This window comes from Lactuca sativa, chromosome 1, assembly GCF_002870075.4.
Source record: "Lactuca sativa cultivar Salinas chromosome 1, Lsat_Salinas_v11, whole genome shotgun sequence".
NCBI classification, from domain to species: Eukaryota; Viridiplantae; Streptophyta; class Magnoliopsida; order Asterales; family Asteraceae; genus Lactuca; species Lactuca sativa.
This window is the reverse complement of record NC_056623.2, coordinates 180,101,778-180,122,611: the sequence shown is the minus strand read 5'-3', so window position 1 is coordinate 180,122,611 and position 20,834 is coordinate 180,101,778.

Here is a 20,834-nt window from a genome sequence, read left to right as displayed (position 1 = left end):
AGAACTCAAGAATTAAACAATGCTCATCAAAGCTTCATTAGATTGCATAGACTTCTATTGTGGAACTCAAGAATTAAACAATGCTTACAAAAGCTTTGCTTAAATTGCATAGACTTCTATTATGGAACTCAAGAGATAAACAATGCTCATCAAAGATTTGCTAAATTGCATAGACTTCTATTGTACAACTCAAGAATGGAAGAATATGTGACAACCCGAAATTTCCATTCTGTACAAACCATAGTCAGCCAATAGAAATAGAACAGTTACAGAGAATTTCCAGACCTTAAGGTATAAGTTGAGTATTTCAGGATTTACACTTAAGGAGATATCAGGAGAGTGGATGCACTAGGGTTTTGTGCAACACTATTACTCCAAAACTCTATGATATTAGAGTTCATTCCGGGAATAAAATATTTTCTGCCAAAATGTCAGGACTATATATAGAATTCTGAACCATATTGATTCATTAGTTACATTTCCAACTAGATAAAAGCTGAATTCTCTCTCAAGGATCTTTGGACTTTCGTTCCGGAAAGTGAGTACTTCTATCTAGTGTTGTTTTAAAGCTTCTTATATGCTTAATACACTAGAAATCATAGGAAAACACTAAGATCTGTGAGTTTACCGCCCAAGAACACCTTGGGGAGTAAACTCCTTTTTAAGGGCCAAAGTGTGCCCAATGTCCCTCAAAGCCTTGGAACTCAAACTAGAAGCTACCATTACAGGTTTAGACCACAAAATCATTAAGAATCAATGGCTAGAAGTGAGTTCACGGTCAAGGATGTTCTTGGGTCGTGAACTCCATTTTTAGGTTCCAAAACACCCTAAAAGCCTTCCTTAAGCCAAGAGACTAGTTTAGACATGTACCCTAATGAGTTTAGGACTAGCAAACACCCTTAGAACACCAAGAGTAAGGTGTTCACGACCCAAGAAGTTCCAGGGCTGTGAACTCCAAAGAATAGTGCCAAATGGTGCTATAAACTCCTCTAAAGCCTTGTACACTAGCATAGTTTAGTTCCTAGTTGATTTAGGGACTTGAAAACACCAAGAACACCCATCCAAAGGAGATTACGGCCGTAATCTCCATGGGATATGGTCCTAGGGCCGTAAACTCCTAAAAGGAGTTATATAATGCCCTAAATTCTTCCATAGACCAAGCCATTAAGTAGAAATGCTTATTAGGGCCTTATAGAGCATCAAACATCAAATGGTAACATAAGTGTGAGCTTACGGCCGTAAACTCATGAGTTTATGACCGTAAACTCATTTAGTAGGATCATTAGGGCCGTGAACCTCATGGTGGAGCTTTCCTTGAGCCCTACACACAATAGCTTCCCCTACAAACACTTAGATGCAATCCTAGAGGCTAATAACACTTGATAAAGGTGTTTAGCATGTCCTAGAGTGTCTTGACTTGTTTATTAGTTGTTTATAGACTAATTTGTTACATATATGTGATATTATATGTTAACTAGGATCATAGAGTGTGTTCAAGACTTCACTTGACACCTAGCAGTCCTACCTCTTCAGTTCATCCGTATCACCCACAACAGGTGAGTTCATACCCCTTAATCAATGTTTTAACTATTTTTAAATGTTTTATGGGGGGATGCAAGTAGAATTATGCTAATTATTATATCAATCACATGTGATTAATAAGCAACATTCAAATTATTGGCTACTCATTAGCCGTTCAAATGTTTTTCATAAACACTTTATGTGTTTAAAACTCCTTATTACACTGTACATTTTACTCTGTATGTTCCATTTCAAACTCATTTACAATTGTGTTTCAAACAAATGTTTATTTATACTTAAACTGTTTTATCAAACCCATGCCTTCAAACCGTTTTATAGATTGACATCAAGTCGATCTTTTCTTAGATAATAATTATGTTCAAAGGTTTTACAAAACTTATTTTATGCTAATTATCAATTGCATGCCTATATATGTATAGATATATAAGAAATGTTTAAAAGACTTAGGAAGGCTATCCACCATATTTCCTTTTCGCGCTTGAGATGTGGTCTGGTGGGATATCGGGTATCCGTCCGAAGGTTGTTTAAATATTAGTTATATATCATATGTACATATATAGTCATAAAGGTCCTTCCAGTTCATCCAATGCCCTTGGGTAGCAAGGGTATACATCCAAGTTCATACGTACCAGTTAAATTACTAGTAAGCTACCATATGGATAGTTTAGGAAGATACTAGAACTATTACTAGAACGCAATATCATACAAAGAGTCAGTTCATTCATGAGTCAATACTTGCTAGATAGAGAGAACATATATTACAGCTAGAACATTATAGTACATTACTATACCTGCTAGATAGAGAGAGAACACACATTACAGCTAGCACACATAGAACATTTCAATACATTACATATACATGAATACGTTAACATAATCGTGATCCACTGTATCGGAGCATGCCTTAAATGTCATGGACCGAGTTGTAGCCAGAGTCTCTTGAAGGGAGAGCATGAGTTTGCGTATAGATCTATACTAGATTGACTATCCTACACCTTGCTGCTAGCTACAGCCGGACCTGCAGGTCTGCGGGTGCCAAACGTCATACCTTTTTACGACCTACATTTGTCGTTGTTACCCAGTCGATAGTATGGTACAATTAATCACATGATGCCTTAATATAAATCTGGTTTAAGGTAGTTAGTACAGCAGTAGTTCCTATAGCACTACATTACAGTACTACATTAATTTGCCCTTTACATATATTTAGTGATCTTTTCACTTAAACATTAAATGTAAAAACTATATTTTGTTAATGATAGTTACACTTGGGAAAATTACACACTTTTACAAGAAACGAACATTTAGAACAGTTAAGTCTTGGTAGAAGACTACATTCATAACAGTCGGGTCTTGGTAGAAGACTACATTCAGAGCAGTTAGGTCTTGGTAGAAGGCTACATTTAGAACAGTTAGGTCTTGGTAGAAGACACCCTTATATAATAGTAGGAATCATAGGGATTTCTAGGGTTTTTCAAACATTTACAGTTGTTTTAGGAAACATTTTTATACTTACAGTTCATATACATTTTCAATACTTACAATTCGTATACATACAAATACTTACATACAAATTAAGACACTAAAATACTTATGATCTCACCAGCTTTAAAGCTGATACTCTCTTTCAAAATACATATATCCGCTAATCAATAGACAGGTACCGATGCAAGGTTTAGAGAAGATGGAGCTCGCTCAAGACTCATCTTTCATTTTGATTATACTTTAGTTTTTATCATAATTTGTCAGAACACTTGTATTAAAATTATATTATTAATGCAATGGATGATGTTGTTGCTTGTTTACTACTTTTCATTGTTGTGATACTGTACATGACGTCCTCCGCCCCATAACGTTTCCGCCGTTCTTGGTTTTGGGGTGTGACAGAATGCTCATCAAAGCTTTGCTTAAATTGCAAACACTTATATTGTGGAACTCAAGAATTAAACAGTGCTTATCAAAGCTTTGCTAAATCGCAAAGACTATTTCTATTGTGGAACTCAAGAATTAAACAAATGCACATCAATGCTTTGCTAAATTGCATAGACTTTCAATGTGGAAAACAAGAATGAAACAATGCTAATCAAAGCTTTGCTAAATTGCATAGATTTCTATTATGGAACACTAGAATTAAACAATGCTGATCAAAGCTTTGCTTAAATTGAATAGACTTCTACTGTTGTCACACCCCGCTAAAATGGAAACACAGGGCGTGGCAGTACAAAGGGTCTCATAGCAAAAGTTAAAAGACAACTCCAACCATAGTATTCAATATCATTACAAATTTACAATGAGTTTGAACAACTTTTTAAAAGAAATTACAATGTATTTTAACAATGCTCATCAAAGCTTTGTTAAACTGCATAGACTTCAATTGTGAAACTCAAGTATTAAACAATTATAATCAAAGATTTGCTAAATTGCATAGACATCTATTGTGGAACTCAAGAATTAAACAATGCTCATCAAAGCTATGCTAAATTGTGAAGACTACATCTATTATGGAACCCAAGAATTAAACAATGCACATCAGAGCTTTGCTAAATTGCATAGACTTCTAATGTGGAACTCAAGAATGAAACAATGCCCATCAAAGCTTTGCTTAAATTGCATACTTCTATTTAGGAACTCAAGAATTAAACAAGGATCATCAAAGTTTTTCGAAGTTGCAAAGACTACTGCTATTGTGGAACTCAAGAATGAAACAATGCTCATCAATGCTTTGCTAAATTGCATAGACTTCCAATTTAGAAACCAAGAAAGAAACAATGCTCATCAAAGCTTTGCTAAATTACATAGACTTTTATTGTGGAGCTCAAGAATCAAACAATGCTCATCAAAGCTTTGCTTAAATTGCATAGACTTCTTTTGCGGAACTCAAGAATTAAACAACGTTCATCAAATCTTTGCTAAATTGCAAAGACTACTTCTATTGTGGAACTCTAGAATTAAACAATACTCATCAAGGCTTTGCTAAATTGTATAGAATTCTAATGTGGAACACAAGAATGAAACAATGCACATCAAAGCTTTACTAAAATTGCATAGACTTTTATTATGGAACTCAAGAATTAAACAATGCTCATAAAAGTTTTGCTAAATTGCAAAGACTAGTTCTATTGTGGAACTCAAGAATTAAAAAATGCTCATCAATGCTTTGCTAAATTGCATAGACTTCCAATGGCTAAACCAAGAATGAAACAATGCTCATCAAAGCTTTGCTAAATTGCGTAGACTTCTATTGTGGAACTCAAGAATCAAACAATGCTCATCAAAGCTTTTCTTAAATTGTATAGAATTCTATTGTGGAACTCAAGAATCAAACAATGTTCATTAATGCTTTGCCTAAATTGCATAGACTTCTATTGTGGAACTCAAGAATTAAACGATGCTGTTAGGGAAGTTCCCTTTCCAAAAAAAAAGAATTAACCACTTGGGTTGTGGTGACTTAGTAAGACATGTGGAAGATATGGTGGATAACCTATTGACCCATGTTCAAATCCTCGCACCACTCAGCCCTTGTGCCCATGGAGGTTCGCCTGCAGTGACTCTAGGGCATGAGGCAAAGCCTCATGTTTGCAGCGGGGGATTAGTCAGTGCGCGAAAGCTGGCCCGAAAACCCTCGTTGGGGAAGTTCCCTTTCCAAAAAAAAAGAATTAAACGATGCTGATCAAAGCTTTGCTAAATTGCATAAACTTCTAATGTGGAACTCTAGAATGAAACAATGCTCATCAAAGCTTTGCTTAAATTGAATAGACTTCTATTGTGGAACTCAAGAATAAAACAATGCTCATCAAACCTTTGCTAAATTACGAAGACTACTTATACTGTGGAACTCTAGAATTAAACAATGCTCATCAAAGCTTTGCTAAATTGCATAGACTTCTAATGTGGAACTCAAGAATGAAACAATGCTCATCTTAGCTGTGCTTAAATTGCATAGAATTTTATTGTGGAACTCAAGAATTAAACAATGTTCATCAAAGCTTTGCTAAATTGCGAAGACTACTTCTATTGTGGAACTCAAGAATTAAACTATGCTCATCAAAGCTTTGCTAAATTTCATAGACTTCTAATGTGGAACTCAAGAATGAATCAGTACTCATCAAAGCTTTGCTTAAATTGCATACACTTCTATTGTGTAACTCAACAATTAAACAATGAATGAATTGTTAAATTTCATAGACTTCCAATGTGGAACCCAAGAATGAAACAATTCTCATCAAAGCTTTGCGTAGAATTCTATTGTGGAACTCAAGAATCGAACAATGCTCATCAAAGATTTGGTTAAATTTCATAGACTTCTATTGTGGAACTCAAGAATTAAATGATGCTCATCGAAACCTTTGCTAAATTTCATAGACTTCTATTGTGTAACCCAAGTATTAAACATTGCTCATCAAAGCTTTGCTAAGTTACATAGACTTCTATTGTGGAACTCAAGAATTAAACAATCTTGATCAAAGCTTTACTTAAATTACATAGAATTCTATTGTGGAACTCAAGAATTAAATAGTTCTCATCAAAGCTTTGCTTAAAGTGCATAGACTTGTATTGTGGAACTCAAGAATTAAACAATGCTCATCAAAGCTTTATTTAATTGAATAGACTTCTATTGTGGAACTCAAGAATTAAACAATGCTTACAAAAGCTTTGCTTAAAGTGCATAGACTTCTATTGTGGAACTCAAGAGATAAACAATGCTCATCAAAGCTTTGCTAAATTGCATAGACTTCTATGGTAGAACTCAAGAATGAAACAATGCTTATCAAAGCTTTGCTTAAATTGCATACACTTCTATTGTGGAACTCAAGAATTAAACAATTCTCATCAAAGCTTTGAAAAATTGCAAAGACTACTTCTATTGAGGAACTCAAGAATTAAACAATGCTAATCACTGCTTTGCTAAATTGCATAGACTTCCAATGCGGAAACCAAGAATGAAACAATGCTCATCAAAGCTTTGCTAAATTGTACAGACTTCTATTGTGGAACTCAAGAATCAAACAATGTGCATCAAAGCTTTGCTTAAATTGCATAGACTTCTATTGTTGCCACACCCCTCAAAAGCGGAAACACGGGGTGTGGCAGTACAATGGGTCGTATAGCAAAGTTAAAAGACATCACCAACAATAGTATTAAAAACCATTACAAATTTATAATGAGTTAGAACAACATTTTAAAATAAATTACAATGTATTTATATAATGTTCATCAAATCTTTGTTAAACTGCATAGACTTCAATATTGGAACTCAAGTATTAAACAATGATAATCAAAGATTTGCTAAATTGCATAGACTTCTAATGTGGAACTCAAGAATGAAACAATGCTCATCTTTGCTGTGCTTAAATTGCATAGAATTTTATTGTGGAACTCAAGAATTAAACAATGCTCATCAAAGCTTTGCTAAATTGCGAAGACTACTTCTATTGTGGAACTCAAGAATTAAACTATGCTCATCAAAGCTTTACTAAATTTCATAGACTTCTAATTTGGAACTCAATAATGAATCGGTACTAATCAAAGCTTTGCTTAAATTGCATACACTTCTATTATGGAACTCAACAATTAAACAATAATCATGAATGATTTGTTAAATTTCATAGACTTCCAATGTGGAACCCAAGAATGAAACAATGTTCATCAAAGCTTTGCGTAGACTTCTATTGTGGAACTCAAGAATCGAACAATGCTCATCAAAGATTTGGTTAAATTGCATAGGCTTCTATTGTGGAACTCTGGAATTAAACGATGCTCATCAAAGCTTTGCTATATTTCATAGACTTCTATTGTGGAACCCAAGTATTAAACAATGCTCATCAAAGCTTTGCTAAGTTACATAGACTTCTATTGTGGAACTCATGAATTAAACAACCCTGATCAAAGCTTTGCTTAAATTACATAGAATTCTATTGTGGAACTCAAGAATTAAACAGTTCTCATCAAAGCATTGCTTAAATTGTATTGACTTGTATTGTGGAACTCAAGAATTAAACAATGCGAAGGAAGTGAAGGTTAAACCACCGGATAAAAGTGCTGCTGTCCGGTATACTAAGACTGAAGTGGATGTGAAGGAGCTTGTTCCTCCTGGAATTATTGAGCAATATTCAGCTACGATCTATAAAGCTCGTCGTAAGCCTAGTGCCTCTGGAGCTGTTGCCTTAGGAATTGGTAAAGCTGAGTGGAAAATGGAGGGGAAAGCTTTCAGAGTTAAGAATAGAGCTCGGAAAATTGTGGATGGGATATCTCCGATGGATGCTGAGGAGTACTATGATGAAGAAGCTACAGAAGAAGAAACTGAAGATGATTTGGATTCTGTAAAAGCGTGGGAGGCGGATTCTAAGATCTCATTGAACGGGAATGATAGTTTTATAAAGGGATTGAAGAATGGAGGTCCTGAAGAGAAGAAGACAATTGGATCGATCATGGTTAATATTCCTTCAGGTAATACTGCTAACCTAATGAAAAATTGGGATGGATCAAAAGTGAATGATGAATTATTGAACCCTGTTTCGGATTTGAAGAATGTCACGAATGAAATGTTGAGAGTTAATTCTAACATTGTTGTTAGTGATGACTCTAATCAATTTCGTGTTGTGCTGAATGTCAAAAAAGTTGGGGAATCTAGATCTGATGTTGATAAGTGTGTCATTAATAATGAAGAGTTTATTCCAGGGGTTGGGTTTCAGTTTCTTAGTAAATTGAAGGAGGATATGGTTGTGGGGAAAGAAGATGATAATGGGATGAATCAGAGTATGGAAATGGATATTTCAAAATTGATTAAGCAAAATGATATGGAAGAAGGTATTAATGAAAATGATAGCTCTTCTGAAGAGGAAGGGGAAGTTGAATCAAGTGAAGAGGAGTCCAGTGAAGATGAGGAAATAATGATGGAAGAGGAGAATAATGAGAAGAGTAATATTGAAGCTAAAGGGAAGTTGGAGTCTGGTACTGTTATCAATAGTATTAGTACTCTTCCTTCTATTTTGGGAGCTGCTAATAATAGCAAAAAGGTGGAAAGTGGTATGCAGGGGAAATTATAGAATTCTTATGCTGGTGTTTTAAAAGGTAATAGGAATAAAGGTAAAATTGATGTCAGATATATGCCTGGGGAAATAGGTAAAGAAGATGATCCTGTTATTATCCCAATTGAAAATTTAAAGAATGCTAGTATTCCTTACATGAACACTTTATATGGGTATATGATTGATAAGAAATTGGCTTTCCCAGTGATACAAAAAGAAGTTAGAAGAATGTGGGACTTGAAGAGGTGTTTATGAATAATAAAGGATTTTTTTTCTTTAAATTTAGTGATGAACAGGGGATGTTGTCTATTTTGGAGGAAAGTCCATGGCTAATGTTCAATAATATGCCTCTTTTTCTTCAAAGATGGAGACCTGGGTTGAGTTTAACTAAGAATAGTCATGATAAGGTTCCTGTTTGGGTTAAAATCTATGATTTACCTTTGGAAGTATGGAGTGGAGATAATCTGTGTATTATTGCTAGTAAACTGGGAATTCCTCTTGCTTTTGATTCATTTACTGAAGAGATGTGTTTGGAACATAAGGGAAGGAATGCTTATGCTAGAATCCTAATTGAAATATCGGCTGAAAAAGAATGGAAGAGAAGTATTGATGTTTCAACTTGGGATTTTGTAACTAATTCGGCTGTTATTCAAAGATTTGAAGTGGAGTATGCTTGGGTGCCTTCTAGATGCAGCCATTGTAAGGTTTGTGGACACATGGATAAGATATGTATGGCAAGTATGAAGGGTAGTAATCCGTTGCAAAATGGGGAAAATGGAATTAATAAGGAGGATAAAGGGAAATATGTGATTGATAATGAAGGGTATATTGAAGTTGTTAATAAGAAAAATAAGAATGTCAAAGATGGAGAAGGCACTAGTAAATCATTGATGAATTCAGCTAATAATGTTAATCAAAAATACAATGGAAGGAGTAATTTTTCAAGAATGGGAAACAAATTCAGGTGACAAAATTGGAATAGAGGTGGAAATGGTTGGGGGCAAAATGGGTATTGGAATAATAAAGGGGTAAGTCACTGGAATATGGAGAAAAATAAAAGATATGAGAAGGTTTCTGGGCAATATGATAATAATGATAGGAGTTGTAAGGATGAAATTAAGCAGGGGGAAATTGAAAAGAATGTTAGCGAAAAAGAGGAGAATAAGAAGATGGTTAAGGAAACTGATAAATGCAATAAAAATAGTTTTGAAGTATTGGGGTTGATTGATGAGGATGTTATAATTGGAATGGAAGAGGATGATAAAGGAGATAAGATTGGTGTTCTTTCGGATAATCAGATTTGTTTTCAATCATCTATTGATGATAGCAGATTGAATAATGATTTGATTCATTCTATGGGAATTAGAAAAGAAGATTTAGATATGGGTAACAATGAAAATAAAATGGATAACACAAGGAAAGATAATAGCAACAACAAGGATGGTTCTTCTCAGGCATTTGAGATGGTAAATGCCAAGAATAATGTTGTTATCCAATGATGTCGATTGGTGTTTGGAATGTTAGTGGGCTGAATAAAGCCGTTAAGCAAAAGGAGGTTATTGATGTTATTAAGGTTAATAACTTGGGGATATGTGTTGTGGTTGAATCCCATGTCAAGTGTTTAAATTTAAAGAATGTGTGTTGCAGAACTTTTGGGAAATAGGATTGGATTTCTAATAGCAGTTCTTGTGAAGGTGGTACGAGAATAATTGTTGGATGGGATCCAAAATTATTTGAAATTATGGTCATTTCTCAATCTAAACAGGTGATTCATTGCTTCGTTAAATTCATGGATTCTGGGTATAGTATGTTTCTTTCATTTATCTATGTTGCTTCTAGATATATTGAAAGAAGGGAATTATGGGAAGATTTGAAAAAATTTAGCCTAACTGTGAAAAAAGAAGCTTGGTGTTTATTGGGTGATTTTAATGTTGCTTTAAAAGAGTCTGATTATTCAGAAGGATGTTCTAAAATGCTAAAGGGTGTTGATGAATTTTCTGATTGCATCAATTTTATTGAAGTTGAAGATTTGAATAGTACAGGATTTCAGTTCACTTGGAATAAAGCCCCAGCTGGTAACAAAGGTATTTTGAAGAAGTTGGATAGGGTTATGGCTAATTTGAAGTTCATGTCAGATCATCCTCTAGCTCATGCAGCTTTCAAACCGTACAGAATTTCTGATCATTGTCCTGCTGTTTTAATAATCCCGAATTGTAAATTGAGATGGAAATCTTCATTCAGATTTGCCAATTTTATTACGGATAAAGATGAATTTTTGCCTATGGTTAAGGATATTTGGTCGACAAATATTGAAGGTTTTTTTATGTTCAAAGTTACACAAAAGCTGAAACTATTGAAAAAGTGTTGTAGACAGTTGTGTAACAAGTTTAGAGGTTCGGGATTGAAAATTAAAGAGTTGAGGAAGGAATTGGGGAATATCCAAATGAAAATTGATCAAGAGCCTTATAATGCTAAATATAGGGAGGAGCATGCTAATATTCTTTTTGAATATAATGTTGCTTGTAATGATGAAGAAAAGCTGCTTTCTCAAAGATCAAAGATCAAATGGTTAGTTGAGGGGGATAATAATACGAAGTATTTTCACAATTGTTTGAAAAGCAGGAACAACAGGAATCGAATTTTGATGGTGCTTGATGAGGACGGAAGATGGATTAGGGGGAATACAATGAAGGAAAAATTTGTTAATCATTTTAAGAATTTCTTGGGATCTGAAGATGACACAGATTTATCTATTCTTAATGAAATTTCTTTTCAGTATAAGCTGGATAGGAATGTGGCTATGAATATGATAAGGGTTGTTACTGATGATGAAGTGAAAGTGGCTATGTTCGATATTGCTGATAACCATGCCCCTGGACCGGATGGGTTTTCTTCTAAATTCTATAAGAGTGCTTGGAATATTGTTGGGCCAGATATATGCAAAGCTGTGAGGGAATTTTTCTGGACTGGGAAATTATTGAAGGGTATTAATGCCACTAGGATTGTGCTAATTCCTAAAGTGGATAGTTCAAGAAAAGTCACTGAATTTAGGCCTATTGCTTGTTGCAACACTTTTTATAAGTGTATTAGCAAGATAATTGTTAACAGAATAAGGATCAATTTAGGTGATATTGTTAGCAAAAATCAATCTGCCTTTATTCAAGGGAGATCAATTCTTGATAATATTCTGCTTGCTCAAGAATTGATGGTGGGGTATAAAAATAAGAAAGGAAGGCCGAAATGCACCTTAAAGATTGATATACAAAAGGCGTACGACACTGTGGATTGGAAATTTCTTAAGAGGATCCCGTTGGAATTCGGATTTCATCCGATCATGGTTAATTGGATCATGGCATGTACTTTTTCTCCTTGGTTTATGCTGAATTTTAATGGAGAAGACCATGGATATTTTGAAGGAAAAAGGGGGCTGAGGTAGGGAGATCCATTGTCTCCTTCCTTGTTCACTTTGGTTATGGAGGTTTTCAATTTATTATTGCTGAAGAAAATAGATGATAGCAATAGATTCAAATATCATTGCAAATGTGAAAGCCAGAAAATTACTCATTTATGTTTTGCAGATGATTTACTAGTGTTTGCTTATGGCAATGGGAATTCTGCGAGAGTGATAAAGTCTGCTCTTGATGATTTTAAAACTGTTTCGGGGCTGAAAGCGAGTATGGAGAAGAGCCAGATTTACTTTAGTTGTGTGAAGCCAAACATGAGAAGGATTATTTTGGGTATTTTACCTTTTGATATTGGTAAAATGCCCTTTAAATATCTTGGAATACCCATGTGTGTGAATACACTGTTCAAAAAAAATTGTAAAGCTCTTGTTGATAAGATTAAATTGAAAGTGTATAATTGGAAAAATAAGATGCTTTCTTTTGCTGGAAGGTTACAACTCATAAATTCTGTTTTGGCTTCAACTAATGTTTATTGGGCTTCTATTTTCAAAATTCCTATTGCTACTATTAAGGAGATTGAAGCGATTTGTAGAAGTTTCCTGTGGGCTAAAGGAGAAGTGGTCAAAGGGAAAGCCAAAGTTAAATGGAGTGATATTTGTAAACCAAAGATAAATGGAGGTCTTGGAATTAAAAATTTGAGATTCTGGAATGATGCTTTGTTAACCAAACATGTTTGGAATTTGATTAATAACAAAAACTCTCTGTGGGTTCAATGGGTGAGAGAAAATTATATTGGTAAAAGGAATTTTTGGGATATATGGCAAAAAAAAGTATGAATTGGACTTGGAAGAGATTTTTGGAATTGAGGAAAACTATTAGACCTCATGTTGTGTATTGGTAATGGGAGGAATATGTCATTGTGGCATGATTGGTGGCATCCAATTGGTATTTTAAGTACAATTATTGCTAGGAGGGATTGGATTAGAAATGGATTTAATGATAATTCTTTAGTCAGTGATGTTATGACTAATGATACTTATGCTTGGCCTATTGATTGGGTGAACAAATTTCCTGGATTGAAAAATGGGCCCATGTTTTGTAATATTGGAAATAATAGGGATATGATTGTTTGGAGGGATATGAAAGGCTTGAGTAAAAAAATTTCTTGCAAGCAAGTTTGGAGAGATATTAATAATTTTGGAGACAATGTTCGTTGGGCTAACTGTGTTTGGTATGGAAATTGTATTCCCAGGAATGCTTTTATTTTGTGGCTTGCTGTGCTGAATAGATTGAAGACTCAAGATCGAGTTAAAATTTGGGAGAATTCAGGTTCTTTGCTATGTCCTTTCTGTTTAATTATTTCAGATTCGCATGATCATCTTTTCTTCCTATGTGAGTTCTCGAATACTATTTGGAATCATTGTTGTTCCAAGATTGGGATTGATGTTTCTTATTCCAATTGGAATGATTTAGTTATTAAAATGTGTTCTGGTTTAAAGTCTAGAACTGTTGAGAATTTGATCAAAAAATGGGTTTTGGCTAGTTGTGTTTATCATATTTGGAAAGAAAGAAATTTGAGGATTTTTTGTAATTTGAGAAATTCGGATAGAGGAGTGATTACATGTATTGAGAATGAAATTAAATTGAAGTTGATAGGGTTGAGGAAAATGAATATTATGGTCAATGAGGAAGTGTTACAGGCCTGGGGTATTTTTGGAAGCAAATTCTGTAAAAAATGAAGGTCTCTGTCTGGGTTTTCGATGATGGTTCTTTCTGTTTAGACATTTGGGTTGATATGGGATTGATGGTTAGTTTGGTTGCCTTTATGGGAGATTTGTATTGGGGGTATTTTCGGAAAGGCGGATTTAAAGGAATTGACGGTTATCAAGGAATTGACAGATTAATTCACTGGATTAAGAGCTTGCTCTTGAATCAGGTGATTTTTACCTTTGGGATTTTGTATTTGGATATGATCTTTTTTGAGAATATTCAAATGGAAAATCCTAGACATGTGATTGATGCCATGTCTAGTCTGCAACTGGTTCTAATTTTATGGTGGTCTTGGTGCTCTCTCTATTTCTTGTTTTTTGAATGCAGGATGATCTTATTGCTGATGATCGTCACGCTTGTTGAAGTTGGGATTGCGTATAGCAGGAGGTTCAATTTGAGGAGTTATATTGTGATGATAAAGGATATTAGATGGAGCAACAGAGGGTGGATTCAAGAGCTGATCGGAAGAAGAAGATGCTGGTTTGATCTCGTGAAGTTTCTGCAGTGGAATTTGTTTAATGTGTCTTATGTTTTTTGGTTCTTTAAATTTGGCTTTAGTACGTTTGGGATTGGTCCTTTATGGATTTGGTTCTTAAGTCTTCACTATTGGACTGTGGGTTTTTTAAGGGCCTTTCCCCTTGCATAGGTTATAATGTTGTTAAGTGGTATAAATTTTGCAAGGGGATGAAGTTACCTTTTTTCCCACATTCAATAAGTCCTTGGTGTAGTCTCATGAATTTTAGGGTTTTTTGGGGTATTTGGAGGGTTAGTGAGGGGGTTAAAAAATGGTTAGGAAGTTGGTTATGGATAGGTTGGATTGAGTAGTGTTTTTGGGTTGTTCTTTATTTTATTTGTATTTGTATTCTTTTATTCTTTTTAATAAAGTTTGTTGAGCTTTGGCTCTTTTCAAAAAAAACAAAAAAAGAATTAAACAATGCTCATCACTGCTTTGCTAAATTGCATAGACTTACAATGCGAAAACCAAGAATGAAACAATGCTCATCAAAGCGTTGCTAAATTGCATAGACTTCTATTGTGGAACTCAAGAATCAAACAATGCGCATCAAAGCTTTGCTTAAATTGCATAGACTTCTATTGTTGCCACACCCCTCAAAAGTGGAAACACGGGGTGTGGCAGTACAAAGGGTCTTATAGCAAAGTTAAAAGACAACACCAACCATAGTATTAAAAACCATTACAAATTTATAATGAGTTAGAACAACCATTTTTTTATAAAAACACGTCGTTTGTATCGTGTTCATATTAAACCTTCAACATAAATTTCAAATTCACCACTGAATATATAGTTCAATACATATCGATTGAAGGCAAACGGGCAACAAGCTGCGCCGCTAGCCATTTTTGGATAGCAAAACCAATTCTTTTGAAAACTACATTTGTGGATCTAGGAGATATGACATTAGAATGCATGACCCGTTGGACTCCATTGAGGAGCTCCACCGCATCTGGTGCGAGAAAACCAAATGTATCGAATGTAAAAGGAACAACATTTTAAAAAAAAATTACAATGTATTTATACAATGTTCATCAAAGCTTTGTTAAACTGCATAGACTTCAATATTGGAACTCAAGTATTAAACATTGATAATCAATGATTTGCTAAATTGCATAGACATATATTGTGGAACTCAAGAATTAAATTATGCTCATCAAAGCTCTGAAAAATTGCATAGACTTCTAATGTGGAACTCAAGAATGAAACAATGCTCATAAAAGCTTTTCTATGTTGCAAAGACTACTTCTATTGTGGAAGTCAAGAATTAAACAATGATCATCAATGCTTTTCTAAATTGCATAGACTTCCAATTTAGAAACCAAGAATGAAACAATGCTCACCAAAGCTTATCTAAATAGCATGGACTTCTATTGTGGAACTGAAGAATAAAACAATGCTAATTAAACCTTTGCTGAATTATGAAGACTACTTCTATTGTGGAACTCTAGAATTAAAAAATGCTCATGAAAGCTTTGCTAAATTGCATAGACTTCTAATGTGGAACTCAAGAATGAAACATTGCCCATCAATGCTTTGCTTAAATTTCATACACTTCTATTGTGGAACTCAAGATTTAAACAATGCTCATCAAAGCTTTTCTAAGCTGGAAAGACTACTTCTATTGTGGAACTCATGAATTGTCACACCCCAAAACCGGAACGGCGGAAACGTTCGGGGGTGGAGGACGTCATGTTTAGTATCACGAGATATGTATATGGTAAGCAAGTAATGAACAACCATTTCATTTAGAAAGAAAGTGTTTACAATGTGTGTGTTCACAAAACATAGAAGTTATAAACAAATAACAAAACAAGACTTGAAGCTATAATGCTCCATCTTCTGAAGTCCCAGCACGAGCACCTGTCTAATAGTCTCCTGAGAATACAAGTTATTTGAAAGAGTTTATCAGCAATTAAGTTGGTGAGTTCATAAGATTTTAGTGATGTGAGTAAGCTGTAAAATGTGGTTGAAAATGTATATGTACATGTGGTGTAAACTGTAAGTTCTATTTTGAAAGTTCGCCTGTTCCTCTAGAAAATCATATATTTCCTACTTGAATGAAAGTTAAGTAAAATGATACTACAAGTCTTTCTATGCGTACTAAGTGGGTACAAGTTATATATACACAGAGTAAATAAACAATCGATTGTGCGCATCTGCCCTAAACTCACAACCCAACGGGGAAACAAAAAGTAAGGCGGATAGCACACATTCCATTGGTTGTTAGATCGTTGTCATATATAATAACCCTGGTGTATTCACTTGTTACTCATGGAGTTATTTGTAATGGTTCCTTTATATCTAATGAAGAGTTCTTTTAAGAAAACCTATATTCCTTATAGTAAAATAATGACTACGGTGACTACTTTTATAATAGTTTGTTTATACTGCTATATATAATCTGATACCGGGTAGAAAGTTAACTGGGCTGCCCTAATCCCACAATCCAACGGGAACAAGAAGTAGGGTGGAAAATACACATTTAACTATCTACTGGATATTAGTTTTATACATAAACATCGTGTATAAACTAAGGTGTTATAGAGTTACTCACCTAAAGTCTCTAAAGCTATACTGGCTTAATAAAATGGATTAAGCCCTTATCTGGGAAATCTCTAGTTTTGTGTACTAAAAGTACTGACTTTGAAAAGCATGTTTTGTACTAGAAAAACTGTGCTTCTACTCTGTGTCCTATAACCTGATCCATACTTGGTACCCTTATGATGACTTAATGTATACTTAAGCATAAATATATATAGATTCAGGTAGATAATAGGTTGCGTGACCTCAGTCCAAGCCCACATCCAACGGGAACAGGAATTGAAGCGAAGAGCACACATCCTATTAACTGTCGGAATATACTAGCATATATGTATCCTATAGTGTATACATTAAGGAATCATAAAGCTAGCATTATGATTCCTAACCTTTAATCGTAGCCTTCTACCAAGGCATCTTATGTTCTGTGTTAAACCCGACTGCTCCTTTGTCGAATGTAAGAGTATATTCTCCCTAGTTTATAACTATCTTGACTAGAAAATAGATTAACTTTCAAGTGGTACCGACACTTTATGAAAGTAATGGGAAAAGTAAGTACACAGATGTCGTTTATAATGACATGCAGATGTACTAATAACCTAAAAACATATTTGTCTTATTACGGTCATAATGTGAAAGCTAGAACCCCTACTAAACGCTCTCAATGTAAAAGATTAAGGGAACCAACGCGACCCCAATATTTTCTTGCAAGCCGTGTAATTCACATTAAAGTTATATGATCATGTATACCCAATATAACTATCACTAATGCGTTAGTGATTCATTGGTATAATTAGATCCTGTATGTGTGTTCTCATGCTATAGCAACCTAACTTGTTTGTTATGTTCTGTTCTGGTATTTTTTGATTCTCTTCACTATTTGTTCTGTTCTGGTATTGTTTGATTCTCTTCACTGTTTGTTCTGTTCTGGTATTGATTCCTTGTGTGCTTCATTGTAATAGAAGTAATGAATAGCATTCTCCTAAACTATACCTATAATAGTTTACTAATGCTCTACTTGGACTGTTACTGAAAGGACTCATTTCTCTACTAAGTTATGCTTTTACTTTACAAACGGAGTTTTGTATAACTATCAAGTAACATGACTTTAAACGAGTTTTGAAATGTTTTGACAACTTATAATTAACATAAGTAACATTTTTAAAGACGTTTAACAACAAACATTTACACAATTATCATTGTGTTCAACCTGTATTACCCCCTTAAAACAGTTAAAATAGTTAAAAGATTTATTACGGGGTATGAACTCATCTGATGTGGGTGATTCAATCGGGTATGCGTGTACAGATGAGAAGTTCCACGAATGAAGTCCCGAAACACAATAAGTCCTAAATGACATATAAGGACACATATTGACATGAATATAGTCTTTATAAACAACTATATGAAAGATAACACCTTTCGGGACTAGGAAATACCTTGGCTAAGTGTTGGAATCACATGTGATTCAACAAAGGGAAGTGAAATGGCACTAATTGGTGTTTACAGTTTTGTAACCAACTCCACTTGAGTTTACGGTTGTAAACCCATGAGTTTACTGCCGTAAACTCATGTCCTTTTGACCATTTTGTGCCTTGAAGTCCTAGAAGTCAATTTGAAGCATCCTAACTTCAAGTCTTAGCCTTAGGAAGTGATTAGGGCAACATATCACCCCTTTATGGGGTTTACGGTTTTTGGACCATTTGTCTTTCGGTTTACGGTAGTAAACCCAAATGGTTTATGGTCAAATGATGTTTTCAAGTCTTAAACCCTTCGAGGTTAAGGTCTAGGTTAGTTTCTAGGCTTAAGGAAAGAGTTTGGGGCATCAAAACATGCCTTTGAGGTGTTTACAGTTTTGGGAGGTTTCCCAAACCGTAAACACATATACATGGGGTATTTTGGGTGACTTTTAGGTGCTAATAACATCAAGTGAAAGTTCTAGGTTTGTTTACAAGGTTTGGCAAGAGAATATGGACACTTTAGCACCCTTTTTAGGGTTTACGGTCCAAGAAGATTCTTGGGTCGTAAACACTTGTTCCTTGTGATCTTTGGGTGTTTTCTTGATGCTCTTAAAGTCTAGACATGTCAAGGATAGTTTCTATGGATGATACTTGAGAGAGAAATGGCTCTAGTCTTGGAAATGTGAAAAAGTGAATAAAATATCTAAGTCTCACTTATATAGTCTTTAGGGTTTACGGTCCCAATACCATTTTGGACCCTAAACTCCAAACCCCTGAAGTTTTGGGCATTTATTGCTACACAATAAACCCTAGGGTATCCTCTCTCCTGATATTTCTTGATGTACTATCTTTAAAACACTCAAACTTATTCTAAAAAGCTTGAAAGTTAGCAGAATCAGTTTTGACTTCCATTGAAGTGGATGGTTGTACAGAATGGAAATTTTTCGTTTGTCACATCATCCCCCCATTAGAGGGAATTTCGTCCCGAAATTAGCTCTCATAGCATTACTACTGGGGTTGCGCTCTTCTGATTTGCAAAATACTCACTCGTAGACCTGGCAAATTTGCCCTGGTGTTCTTGATAGGATTTATACTTGGTCCATCTACCATTACCTCGTTTATACAAGCCGTATATAATTAGGATTAGTAGGACTGTCGGATGCGTGACTCTGCGTCCACAACCCAACGGGGAACAGGAGATAGTGCGGAAACACACATACAAGATCTGCGTAATCATACTCATATACCACCCATGTGTATACATTCAATAATAATAGGCGGGTCGTATTCGTCCATAGCCTCTGTGCTCGAACTTGGTCTGCTGGACGAGTGGTATTTTGTGACGGTCTGCGGACATCTGACGATAAGACTTCGGAGGACAAAGTACTCTTCGCACGAGTACTTCGGGGGTTTAGAATGCGAAAGATAAAATTTTTGATTCAGGTCGGACTTTCGATACTAAAGATGAAAGTTTCGAGAACTTGCCGATCGAGGCGATAGAAACATATGAACTCAATATGGTGAGGACCACGCCAACTCATGACGAAAGAAAACAACGGACCCTACACTGAAGAAAGTTTTGGTCAAATGAAAGAAACGCCTGATAAACGACGATGTATCCCTGGTATGCTTGGTACTGTACTCCTAGTATGTTCAACAATGTACTCCTTGTAACTGTTCTCATGTTTCCTATTTTCTATTTTGAAAGTAACACTCCTATGTATCGTACCGCTATGTGCGTATACATACAAATAAAAGTGCTTTACTAACTGAAGGGATACTTTTATACCATGATCCCCCATGGTACCACTACCATCGCCCGTCATACACAAGTTGTGAATACTTAAGATGAGCCACGCAGTCGACTGAGCATATCTGCCTCAAATCCTCAACCAATTAAGGAAAGGGGACCTAAGAGGAGTCACTCACTCTAAGTCTGCAACATCTTAGTTGTGCACAACCCTGATGCATATGGTGAGCCATAATAGCTTCTCTAAAGGATCTTTTTAGTTCTCTTGAATATTTCGACCTATTTTAACATGTGATTTTTTATAATTACTTTTAAGTGTCATCCCCAATTTTTAATCTTATATGAATATAAATTAATTTTAAAAGTAATTACTATTTTGAAAACGTACCACTACTCATCGACGACTCCAAGGTAGATTCTCCTGCGGTGATCATCAGAATACGTCCATCCACTCCTGAGTTCTTTATTATTGGGCAGTCCCTCTGACGGTGTCCATTCTCACCACAGCCATAGCAAGCTTGGTTTTCTTCAGCTCCGAGGACTTGGGAGATCGGTTGAGCCGGTGCCCTGCATTAACGGCTTGTGTGTCCCTTTCTGTGGCAGTTCAGACACTGCATTTCCCGGCATACTCCGGTGTGGTGAAAGTTGCACTTTCCACACTTTGGAAGGTTTCCAGCATAACGACTGGTAGATGCTAAAGCAGTAGGTCTCGTAGCGGCGTACATAGTACTCGCTCGTTGCTCTTGCGGGGTGTCTTGTGTCGTTTTCTTCTTCTTCCTTTTGTTCCCCGACTTATGATTATAGTCCTCTTCCCTCGATGACTCG